Below are 12,144 nucleotides of genomic sequence, written 5' to 3'. Positions count from 1 at the left end.
ATTCACTCGGACATTCAGTGAATCGAACTGTATCCATTCATGAATTAAATTAAATTCATGGCCACTAGAATCGAATATTCATGAAAATGCAATCATGTGCATTTCATACCCTGTATCTAAAAATATCCATAAGAACGTATGATATGTATAGATCTCTTCAAAGACAAAACTCTTATAATATTTAATTTAACAGTAATGTGGTCACTGGTCATTGTTGCATTTGAGCAGATACTAGTACCTGGATAAGTACAGTACATAAATTTATTACCCACGTGGTAAAGATACAGGTGGTAAGATACTAAATCCGTACGTCACACGTGTGTCGTACAAGGTTGACCTTGTTTTATTCGTTTTGATTGGATAACCGTGACCTCTGTCACAACGGGACTACTTTTTTCATTCATAAAAAATTGCGAGACGTCATTCATTTTGCAACAAGGCAGAACTGAAGAAATTAATGAGAATGAGAGATATTTAAAACACTTTATTAAACCAAACAAAATAATAACACTCATCAAATTCGGTTTGCATTATATATAAGTTATGCATAGAGCTTCTGCAGACATTATATAATCGAGCTATATCCATTTACAATGTACGACTACCAATCAATAGAGCGAGGGTCCCCATGAGCGTGCAATCAATGTCCCCGTCAAAGCGTATTTTGTGGTGCTGTTTCGGGCGGTGTTGTTCATGAATGAACGTACACGACTGCACGACCAGCTCACTAAAAGTGAAGCAAAAACTCTGTGGAAGTGTGCCTGATTTCTGATTTTGTGGCCCCAAACATCCCAAATGTGAACATTAACATTCCCTATGTCTAGCGTAAAACGCTGTGAGAAGATCACGGTCGTCAATCCTTATTCCGGTGGGGACCTTGCCCTTCGATCGTTCAAAGCTGTCACTGACATGCAAGCAGACTTGAGTTTGTTGATTTTCACGTCTTCAGTATAGGGTGGTACAGTTAACATGAATGTCTTTGGCGAACACTCTGATTTCCATTTTCCAAGTCCGATATTCAAAACGTGGCGCTAATGTGACTTTTCTTATAGGTGTCCTTCATACTAACAACATGGCGCTTGAATTACCATAAGTTGAAGAATTTCTTCCCAAAGGATCTTGAGCGTCGGTGCTGTTTTGTTTGCAAACACAACTGCAGGCGCATGTTGTTGATGCGTATGCACAGAAATGTCAACAATGCCCATATTTGGGCATATATCAATATTCATGTGCACCCAGATTTTGCAACTGGTTTCAGTTTGGTCTGTCAACAGACAAAAGTTGTTATGTATTTACACTTAAATATACATTTAACGTAGGTAATAAATAAAATACTACACTCATTCTCGTTAGATACCATTTTTACGAAACACATGAACTATCTATGGTATCTGATGAGAATGAGTAGTATTCTCTATGCATAATATATTAATATTTAACAAACCGTGACAAATAATTTATGTTTTTATTGTTTCACTGAATATAACAAATAATACATCAACTGCCTACTTGATATTGATTTGTGAATTAATATCCATATTCGTTACCCTATATTCATGATTATGAATCCTATTCGCCTCATAGTGTATTCGTTGCATCCCTAATATAAACGAATGTTAACAGACTGTAAAACATTTTACTTGGCACAAAGAGAACAACTACAGTCAACAAGGTAAGTACAGGTACAATTTGGTCAAACCAGTCTCACCACGCATGTCTAGTTACACCAGTCCAGCCATGGTTAAGATAGTACAGATAAGTAATGTAGATAAGTAGGGCAGCCTTAGAAATTGGCACTAGTCCTGTAGTCCTTGCCAAACTGGTCAATAGTTAAGGTATCATAAGGACTAGTAGAAATTTGCCATTTTTAAGGGTTTTGCTATATGTTATCATTATAAGGACTAGTGGACTATATATGTTAGTTTCTACCCCTGTAGGGTAAACAAGCCATGGGCCAACAGACCATGAAGTACTTAGCACAGATAGTAGGCATGCTGAGATGCTGGCTTAGCGAGAGGAAACCGCAGGTACACAAAGTACATCAGAGCTACAGATAAGCCGCGTATTTGCATAAAATACCCCCCAAAACTATTCAAAACCAAATTACTTTCAATTAACTTGCGTACAGAAACGCATGCATTAAGTGGAAAACTCAATTGTTTGAAAACAGCACGCGTAAATACCCAATGAAGACTTTTTGGCATGCATATAACGATGCTAATTTCCGAAACACAATTACGAGCTAATTTACTTTCGAGTCAAGCCTATATTTAGATCCGTTATATTACATCTAAAACATTATTTCATTTTTTTTAATTCTCAAAATGTTTACTCATTTTGGGAAGAACCCATAGATAGAGTGATGAATAGATAAGTGAAAAAATATTGGTTACCCAATGAAAAATGAAATAACCCAATTAAAATAGAAACCCGAGAGTAAAAACTCAATTGCTCAAAAAGTTATCTGGAGCTCTGATACATGATGGAGTGACCTGAAATATGACCATCTTCAGATACAGCATCCTCAGTTATCCAGGGTATTTTTATATGTCTCCATTCTATTATGACCCATGTGGGCTTTAAGCTACCTCATCCCTAGGGAGTCTGAAGCTGACTTGATATTCAACTTGAACATGACAGAGAATAAGATAAATGCATGCATGTTTAACCTTAAGCACGTTAAGTCCTATCAACTAAGGATGGGTACTGATGTTTAAAGTGTATCAAAATATTTTACAATGCACAAGGCCGTATTTCGATATGTATCACAATCTTTTGTATAATTCCAAATTTTGAATTCAGAAACAATTTGAAACATCAATGCAGGAATTAAAGTTCATAAATGGAACAAAACAAGATGCTGGAACAGCATAATGTTTACTCATTCAATAGATACGAAAGGATGCACCAGCAGTAGAAACAAACAGTTTTAGTCCACTAGTCCTGATAATGATAACACATAGCAAAACCTTTAAAAAGGGCAAATTTCTACAAGTCCTTATGATACCTTAACTATTGGGCAGTTTGGCAAGGACAACAGGACTAGTGCCAATTTCCAACGCTGATGCACGCTCCGGGACAGTGATGACTTGGTGTTACACCACTGCCACGGATGAACTCCAGCATGGGAACTTGCATTTTGGAATTACAGAAACATTTCGAAGGCACATGTATTTGGCAAGTTTATAACAGTAAACACATGATAAAAATCTCTATTTGAAATCACCCGATATACCATGTACACTGAGCATTAAAACATATTGTGATACATATCGTGGAAAGAATGAACCTCGATTTACCGATATACCCGTAATTCCGTGCAGCCTTACTATCAACATGATCATTTCCCATGCTCTTGTTGCAAAATAGCCACTTTACCGTACTGGTAGTGTATTTGGTGGTCATATCTGTATTTGTTACCACATTTTGATATCTTTTTAAGAGAAATCATTATTTGGCAATTATCAGAATCGTATAAAAATTTATTGAAATAATCATGTCATAAGTTTTTAAATATCAATACACCCACCTAACGATGAGAGCCATAATTACAAGACAACCTGTGACATTAATCACTAGTCCCGGTGAGTCCTGAGCCAGTGTCAAGAAAAATTCTGTTCGGTCAAGTATGTTCAGTTAGCAATAGTCTAATAGCATCAATATCTACAGCAAATGCAGCTTATACTTTGTTTGGGTAGGCCGACAGACTGCAACATATGAGGACCATCAATTTCACATTAATACAGGTCTCTTGCACATCTGTTTCTGACACCAGGATGAATGGTTTCACGGGCAACGGATTACCTGGCCCAATAGGTATTCACACAGCAATCTAAACTCTCCAAAGTGGGGATGTTTTACTACTGTATCGGTTCCCATCAGTACACCTTGCACAAAGACAGTGCAATTACTGCTCTCACACCTATACGTTACACTCAGGTATTTACTGCTGCTGCTGAGAAAGGTTAGAGTGGGTTCCTCTGCCAGGTCACAGTGACCTGGTACTGTCAACATTAACTAATTCAAGGGTGGGGTAGCAAACCTCAGTCTCAAAAAGCATGTCGAGCGATTCTAAACCTACCAGACTAAATTCTGTGATCTAATCATGATTGTGTCCCCTTTTCTTTACGCATGATTTACTCAACACTGAGTGCAATTAGCCCTGTATCTTCAACATTGTATCAATAGGACTATGAGTAAGATGACTAAAACATATTTTTGGAGTTTTCACATCAGTTTCTTATCCTGCTTGTAATAACCTTGATGGTTTTATTATTCAGTCTTAAACATGCTCAAGAAGACAATGTTTGTATTTTAATTCCATTTCATATTGCTATTAATTACCTTTTATTGGTGTCAAATCTTATGCATAAACATGTTCAACCTACTAACACACACAAAACATGCCAACATGATCAGTGAAAACAAAAACTAAGACAATGATAACGAATATATGTGTCAGACAACACGACACACGTACTGTGAAGTTGGGTAGGTAGGTTCTGATTGTTACTGTCATTCCGACCACAAAAATTAAAATGAGCAGGGACTATCTTTTATGGTCAAACATTCAGATATTGGGGCACATATGGAAATTTAAGGAACATAATTGGCAAAAAACCCAAACCTTTTTAGTAAGAACTATTTTGCAGTGTTGGGAAAAAGAAAGGCTTTTTTTATTGTGGCCTGAACAAAAGAACCCTGCCTATTGTACCATACATGACTTCTTGAATGACATGTGATTGTGTCTCCATGGTATCATTAATAGATGTATATTTCATCAGTTTGTCCATTGGTATGATTAGGGTATGTTAAAGTTACATGAAATTTGTCAAAACCTTTAGACTTATTTGACTGTACCTGGACAACTTCTTGAAATTTCTTCCTGTCCTTCAGCCTAACCATCCAGCGCAATTCCTGAAAGAATGTGGGCACCTTTCCAAACCTGGGTTAGATCTGAACAGTTGCCAGAAATGTACCTCGAGGTAGATTCCAGAAGCTCCAGATTATACCTTCGGGCCTATAGATGGCAGGGTAATAAACCTCATGGGGTCTTTGGGACACTGAGTTTTATTGATATACTACTTGACTCAAGGAATGCCAAATTTTTCCACTGTTAAAATGGTTAACACTATCATGATTTGGGTTAGTGAGCATGGTGAGCGAGTATGGTTTCACAAAAAAAATTCAAAATATCACAGAGTGAGGCACCAGAAATGGCCTTTATACATTGATACCCATGCTCCTTCCCAGCGTGTGACAACTCTGTTACCCTCCTGGTACCTACACAATGGAAATACACTGCAACTAACATTAGTCTGACTTTGAAAGCAAAGATAAGTGAGCACCCCTAAAGAAAAATAAACAAGCATGACAAAGTTTAGTTGTACACATCACATCACAATTTGAGTGAGTGAGTTGGGTTTAACGTTTGCTTCTAACAGTCATTCCAGTTATATAACGGCGTGTCAGGTCAATGAAGGAGAAAAGCACGAAGTGATGCAGGTCTCAGACGTTTACCACTCTGTTGAAACCCACGAGCATGGGTATGATGCTGACAAACCTAGAAACATAAACAGGGCAAACCTGGATTCGAACCCACAATTATAGGTTTCTGGCGTGCCCAAGGGACGCAACTCTGCACAGCGAATCGAGGTGCCTTAGATGACTGTGCCACCCAGGCCACCCGTGCCCCCCATCACAATTTGAAACACAAAAGATACGACATCACAATTGGATATAGAAAACGCCAAACTTTGAAGCTCTCCATTGTCCCCACAACTTCACATATACTCTCCTAGTCAATGTCTATACTGTATTGCCACACATACTTTGAATCAGTGTTCTCGCAGGTTTTGGAAAGTGCTGGTGCACTGGCAACTCTAAACATTACCAGTCCCCCCTAATTTTTGTCAGTCCCAACTTTCAACTAGTTAAAAAACATATGAGTGAGTGAGTTAGTGAGTTGAGTTTAACGCCGCTTTTAACAGTATTCCAGTTATATCACGGCGTGTCAGCTTAATGTGGGAGGAAAGCCCCAAGTGATGCAGGTCTCAGACGTTTACCACTTCAGTGAAACCCACAAGCACGGGTATGGTGCAGACAAACCTAGAAACATAATCGGGGCGAACCATAGGTTTCTGGCGTGCCCAAGGGACGCAACTCTGCACAGCGAATCGCGGCGCCTTAGAGTTAGACCACTGGGCCACCCGTGCCCCCAAAAAACATATGAAAATTAACTGGTTTTAATTCTTTCAACATAATGTTCAGTGCAATGACGTCATCTCTTAAGCAACTTAGTTAGATCTACATGTCATTCACACAAAGTTCAGACACAATATTTTGAGGCTAAGCTGGCACATATATATATTTAGCCGCAAAGCAAAGCAAAATGTTATTTCCTTGCACTGAAATAGACAAGGGGAAACCCTGATGGTTACAGCCAAGCTGACTTTGTTAAAAAATATATACTTATATGAATATCGCCAATGTTTTAATAAACAACAAAGATTTATAAGGTATTTTATTTGCCGGTCCACAGGGACTGCCAGTCACATGAATTACAGGTCCAAGCCTAATATTACTGGGGGGAGAAAGAGATAAAGGGGGGAGAGAGAGAGAGAGAGAGAGGGGGGGGGGGGGGGGAGAAGGGGAAGGGGGGAAGAGAAAGGGGGGGAAGAAGGAACAGTCCATCCCTATGATGACACTGGCTGGTAAGGTTACCATGGTTACTGCTGTGGTGCAATACACAGCCTCCTCGCAAACTGGACAGGTATTTCACACCTGCAGTAACGAGACAAACACTTGCTCCCTTTGCTGAGCTTACTTCATTTGATTAAAGGTTGCTGTGCTATATCCCCGACAGGTCTTGATGCAATCGTCCTAAATAATGATCAAACATGTCATCTGTGCAGGAAGCTTATTAAATCTCTTGCAACAGCTTGTCACTCAATAACATAAGCATCGCAATCCACAGAAAACCATATACACTGGATTTATTTTTGGACCTAATTTTAAGTTTTACAGTCATAAGTTCTTGTGATTATGGTTTTCTTTTCTCTTTGAACGAGACTGACATCCTGAATAAGTTTACTGTGTGCAGTAAGTAGGTAAGAGCCCAAAATGAATCTATCAGCCATCTGAATCCAAAGTTGTGTCTTGACATCGTCTTCAATTTACTTGTACAGGGTTAGACACAGCCACTTGTCTGTTAGACTGAGTCTAGTGAAAATCTAGAGGGACTAGTTGTTTAAACTTGTCTTATCCCTAAATCTAGTTATTTTACACCAACCCCTAGCCCAAAATGAGCTGTGGACTGGCTAGCTATCACCAATGGGTTTAACCGTGGTCACATGTTAATATATGGACTTGGGCAGTTACGATTCACTCGGACATTCAGTGAATCTAACTGTATCCTTTCATGAACTAAATTTGTTATTCATGTGCACTAGAAACAAACATTTATGAAAATGCAATTATGTGCATTTCATACTCTGTACCTAAAAACATCCATAAAAACATATGATATTTATAGATCTCTTTAAAGACAACACTCTTATAATATTTAATTTGAAAGTAATGTGGTCACTGGTCATTGTTGCATTTGAGCAGATACTAGTACCTGGATAAGTGCAGTATATGAATGAATAATATATTAATAAAAAAAAACCATGTCAAATAATTTACGTTGCTATTGATTCACTGAATATAACAAATAATACATCAACTGCCTACTTGATATTCATATTCCTTACCCTATATTCGTGATATGAATCGTATTTGCCTCATAGTGTATTCGTTGCATCCCTAATATAAACGAATGTTAACAGACTGTAAAACATTTTACTTGGCACAAAGAGAACAACTACAGTCAACAAGGTAAGTACAGGTACAATTTGGTCAAACCAGTCTCACCACGCATGTCTAGTTACACCAGTCCAGCCATGGTTAAGATACTACAGATAAGTAATGTAGATAAGTAGTGTAAACAAGCCATGGGCCAACAGACCATGAAGTACTTAGCACAGATAGTAGGCATGCTGAGATGCTGGCTGAGCGAGAGGAAACCGCAGGTACACAATATACATCAGAGCTACAGATAAGCCGCGTATTTGCGTAAAACTATTCAAAACCAAATTACTTTCAATTAACTTGCGTACAGAATTGCATGCAATGAATGGAAAACTAAATTGTTTGAAAACAGCACGCGTAAATACCCAATGAAGTTTTTTCAGCATGCATATAAAGATGCTAATTTCCGAAACATAATTACGAGCTAATTTACTTTCCAAGTCAAACCTATATTTAGAACCGTTATATACATTTAAAACATTATTTCATTTTTTTTTAAATGTCAAAATGTTTACTCATTTTGGGAAGAACCTTATAGAGTGATGAATAGATGAGATAGACAATATTGGTTACCCAATGAAAAATGTAATAACCCAATCAAAATAGAAACCCGAGAGTAAAAACTCAATTCCTCAAAAAGTTATCTGGAGCTCTGATACATGATGGAGTGACCTGAAACATGACCATCTTCAGATACAGCATCCTCAGTTATCCAGGGTATTTTTATATGTCTCCATTCTATTATGACCCATGTGGGCTTTAAGCTACCTCATCCCTAGAGAGTCTGAAGCTGGGCTGGCAGTCACATGAATTACAGGTCCAAGCCTTATTTTACTGGTTAAAAACGGTAATTACAGGTGAAAGGAAACACTATTTGAATAATCACGATAATGGTAGTTACTGCAACTCTGCATTTTGCAACCAGTTAACGTACATATCATTTCAAAATACTACTGACAATGTTTGAGAAAGAAGTACTTTGCTAAATAATTAGCTTCCACAGTGATGGTAAGATCAGCTGTTTCAATCAGAAAAGGTTATTGTGATTTGAAACCTCTGATTGACAAATCAAGTATTTTCAAAATTTATGGTACAAGATGTTCACATCTCTGGTAATACACTGAAGAGAGAAGATTCTGGCAGCTCCATATTCATGTTAATACACAGAAGGTGGTACAGTGCCATGCCAAAAGTATTCGCGGAAATGTAATTCAACTGATGTTGTGCATCAAATACTCACTGGAACCTGCCGTGCAACCCCTCACACTGCACTTAGTCTGCTTAACTAGTGATGTCATAATTATTGTCATCTGCATGTAGCTTTTTCAGCAGACACACCACGGATGTGTTTTCATAACAGAAGATGGACAATAGGCTGAAGTGGGTAGATTCTGGGAGCTCTATACTCTTGAAAAAAACTTGAAGTGGGTAGATTCTGGGAGCTCTATACCCCTTCAAAATACCTTGAAGTGGGTAGATTCTGGGAGCTCTATACACCTTCAAAATACCTTGAAGTGGGTAGATTCTGGGAGCTCTATACACCTTGAAAATACCTTGAAGTGGGTAGATTCTGGGAGCTCTATACTCTTGAAAATACCTTGAAGTGGGTAGATTCTGGGAGCTCTATACCCCTTGAAAATACCTTGAAGTGGGTAGATTCTGGGAGCTCTATACACCTTCAAAATACCTTGAAGCAGGTAGATTCTGGGAGCTCTATACACCTTGAAAATACCTTGAAGGGGGTAGATTCTGGGAGCTCTATACCCCTTGAAAATACCTTGAAGTGGGTAGATTCTGGACGCTCTAAAAACCTTGAAAATACCTTGAAGTGGGTAGATTCTGGGAGCTCTATACTCTTGAAAATACCTTGAAGTGGGTAGATTCTGGGAGCTCTATACCCCTTCAAAATACCTTGAAGTGGGTAGATTCTGGGAGCTCTATACACCTTCAAAATACCTTGAAGTGGGTAGATTCTGGGAGCTCTATACCCCTTCAAAATACCTTGAAGTGGGTAGATTCTGGGAGCTCTATACCCCTTCAAAATACCTTGAAGTGGGTAGATTCTGGGAGCTCTATACACCTTGAAAATACCTTGAAGTGGGTAGATTCTGGGAGCTCTATACACCTTGAAAATACCTTGAAGTGGGTAGATTCTGGGAGCTCTATACTCTTGAAAATACCTTGAAGTGGGTAGATTCTGGGAGCTCTATACCCCTTGAAAATACCTTGAAGTGGGTAGATTCTGGGAGCTCTATACACCTTCAAAATACCTTGAAGCAGGTAGATTCTGGGAGCTCTATACACCTTGAAAATACCTTGAAGGGGGTAGATTCTGGGAGCTCTATACCCCTTGAAAATACCTTGAAGTGGGTAGATTCTGGACGCTCTATACACCTTGAAAATACCTTGAAGTGGGTAGATTCTGGGAGCTCTATACTCTTGAAAATACCTTGAAGTGGGTAGATTCTGGGAGCTCTATACCCCTTGAAAATACCTTGAAGTGGGTAGATTCTGGGAGCTCTATACACCTTCAAAATACCTTGAAGTGGGTAGATTCTGGGAGCTCTATACACCTTGAAAATATCTTGAAGTGGGTAGATTCTGGGAGCTCTATACACCTTGAAAATACCTTGAAGGGGGTAGATTCTGGGAGCTCTATACCCCTTGAAAATACCTTGAAGTGGGTAGATTCTGGACGCTCTATACACCTTGAAAATACCTTGAAGTGGGTAGATTCTGGGAGCTCTATACTCTTGAAAATACCTTGAAGTGGGTAGATTCTGGGAGCTCTATACCCCTTCAAAATACCTTGAAGTGGGTAGATTCTGGGAGCTCTATACACCTTGAAAATACCTTGAAGTGGGTAGATTCTGGGAGCTCTATACACCTTCAAAATACCTTGAAGTGGGTAGATTCTGGGAGCTCTATACTCTTGAAAATACCTTGAAGTGGGTAGATTCTGGGAGCTCTATACACCTTGAAAATACCTTGAAGTGGGTAGATTCTGGGAGCTCTATACCTCTTGAAAATACCTTGAAGTGTGTAGATTCTGGGCGCTCTATACACCTTGAAAATACCTTGAAGTGGGTAGATTCTGGGCGCTCTATACACCTTGAAAATACCTTGAAGTGGGTAGATTCTGGAAGCTCCTAGCCCTTTGGAAACACCTTGAAGGGGGTAGACCCCATATACATGACAATCCTGTTTATACTTTACAGGTTTTTTATTATGGAAGTCCTATACATTCTCTCTGTGGACTTTTAAGTGAATGGCAAAGGCAGAGGGAACAAGACATTGAAATGTAGATGTGGGAGCCACAGGTTTTCTTATGTTATATATGTAAGCAGAGGTAATTATTGGTAGAGGGTTTGGATAGAAAATAAGTCTCAAAAGGTTCATAATTTTCAAAACATTTGTCCGTGCAATGTACTAAACATCACCATCATGACCAGCTGACGACCTGTGTGTATTGTCTTTTAGACCATATCACTGTCAGACAGTGTGTCTAGGGTCACATTGTCAACAAAGGAATTATTTCTTTAAAAAGTAATGTTTTAGTAGGAATACGTAATCTAAATTAAAATAAATGCAGTACTAAAACGAAACGAGACATCGGAATAAGGAGTTAGATCTGCACTAGGCCTAATTTCAGATCCAACACAAAGTGGCTGTAACGGCCTTGTGGAGTCGTCACCACTGAAAACTGAAAGAGGGCCCGTTTCGTTGTGGCACATTTTAAACAAAATGGGATTATCGTGAAGCGTGGATGGAGCAGATTAACAAAGACATTACCTTACAACGTTAATCCTTAAACGATTAGTGATCCATAACTCACCTAACGATAATAGATCCTTTTGACACAATATGGACTGACCTCCTGTTTCTATTTATAAACACACGCATGATCTCGCTCTCGCGAGAATCTTTCACAATTACGCATTATGATCTTGCGGGACAAAACAGACCATTGTTGTGGATCATAAATAACAACAAGAACAATTATCTGTCTGAACATAGTATTATAAAAGTACTAATACTTATTGCGTATGACGGGTTTCCATGACTACAAACAATACGGACTCAACTGGATTCGCTTATCACATGCGCAAGGCATAGTGCGCAATAGCATTACACGTGATATGGCCACCATGAACATCTTCCAAGCGTCCAGGAGTGGGTGAAATGCTTTAGACCGATTGGATAAAATGATTCAACGTCTGTTGCGTTTTATGATGTTTTAGTCCATCCCGATTCCATGAAAATTGGCATCTATTTTTCACAATCTGTTTTGAC

At 38.8% G+C, this 12,144-nt stretch overlaps 1 protein-coding gene across 2 annotated transcripts in view; it reads right to left on the bottom strand.

Moving 5' to 3' along the window:
* Window positions 1-11,756, bottom strand: part of LOC124117872 (dnaJ homolog subfamily B member 6-like) — a 79,966-nt gene extending 68,210 nt beyond the window's left edge. Inside the window, exon 1 of one of the 2 annotated variants that reach the window (XM_048391074.1) lies at window positions 11,687-11,756. The gene's annotated coding sequence lies outside the window, so the exon portion shown is untranslated. Of the gene's footprint in view, window positions 1-11,643; window positions 11,667-11,686 lie in introns of those variants that run through there. The other variant, XM_048391099.1, reaches the window with a different exon arrangement.
* Between the last annotated feature and the right edge of the window lie 388 nt (window positions 11,757-12,144).

Source organism: Haliotis rufescens, unplaced genomic scaffold (genome assembly GCF_023055435.1).
Source record: "Haliotis rufescens isolate VD_foot unplaced genomic scaffold, xgHalRufe1.0.p SCAF_10, whole genome shotgun sequence".
In the NCBI taxonomy this organism is placed as follows: Eukaryota; Metazoa; Mollusca; class Gastropoda; order Lepetellida; family Haliotidae; genus Haliotis; species Haliotis rufescens.
The sequence above is the reverse complement of the archived record's forward strand: the minus strand, read 5'-3'. Positions and strand labels throughout refer to the sequence as shown.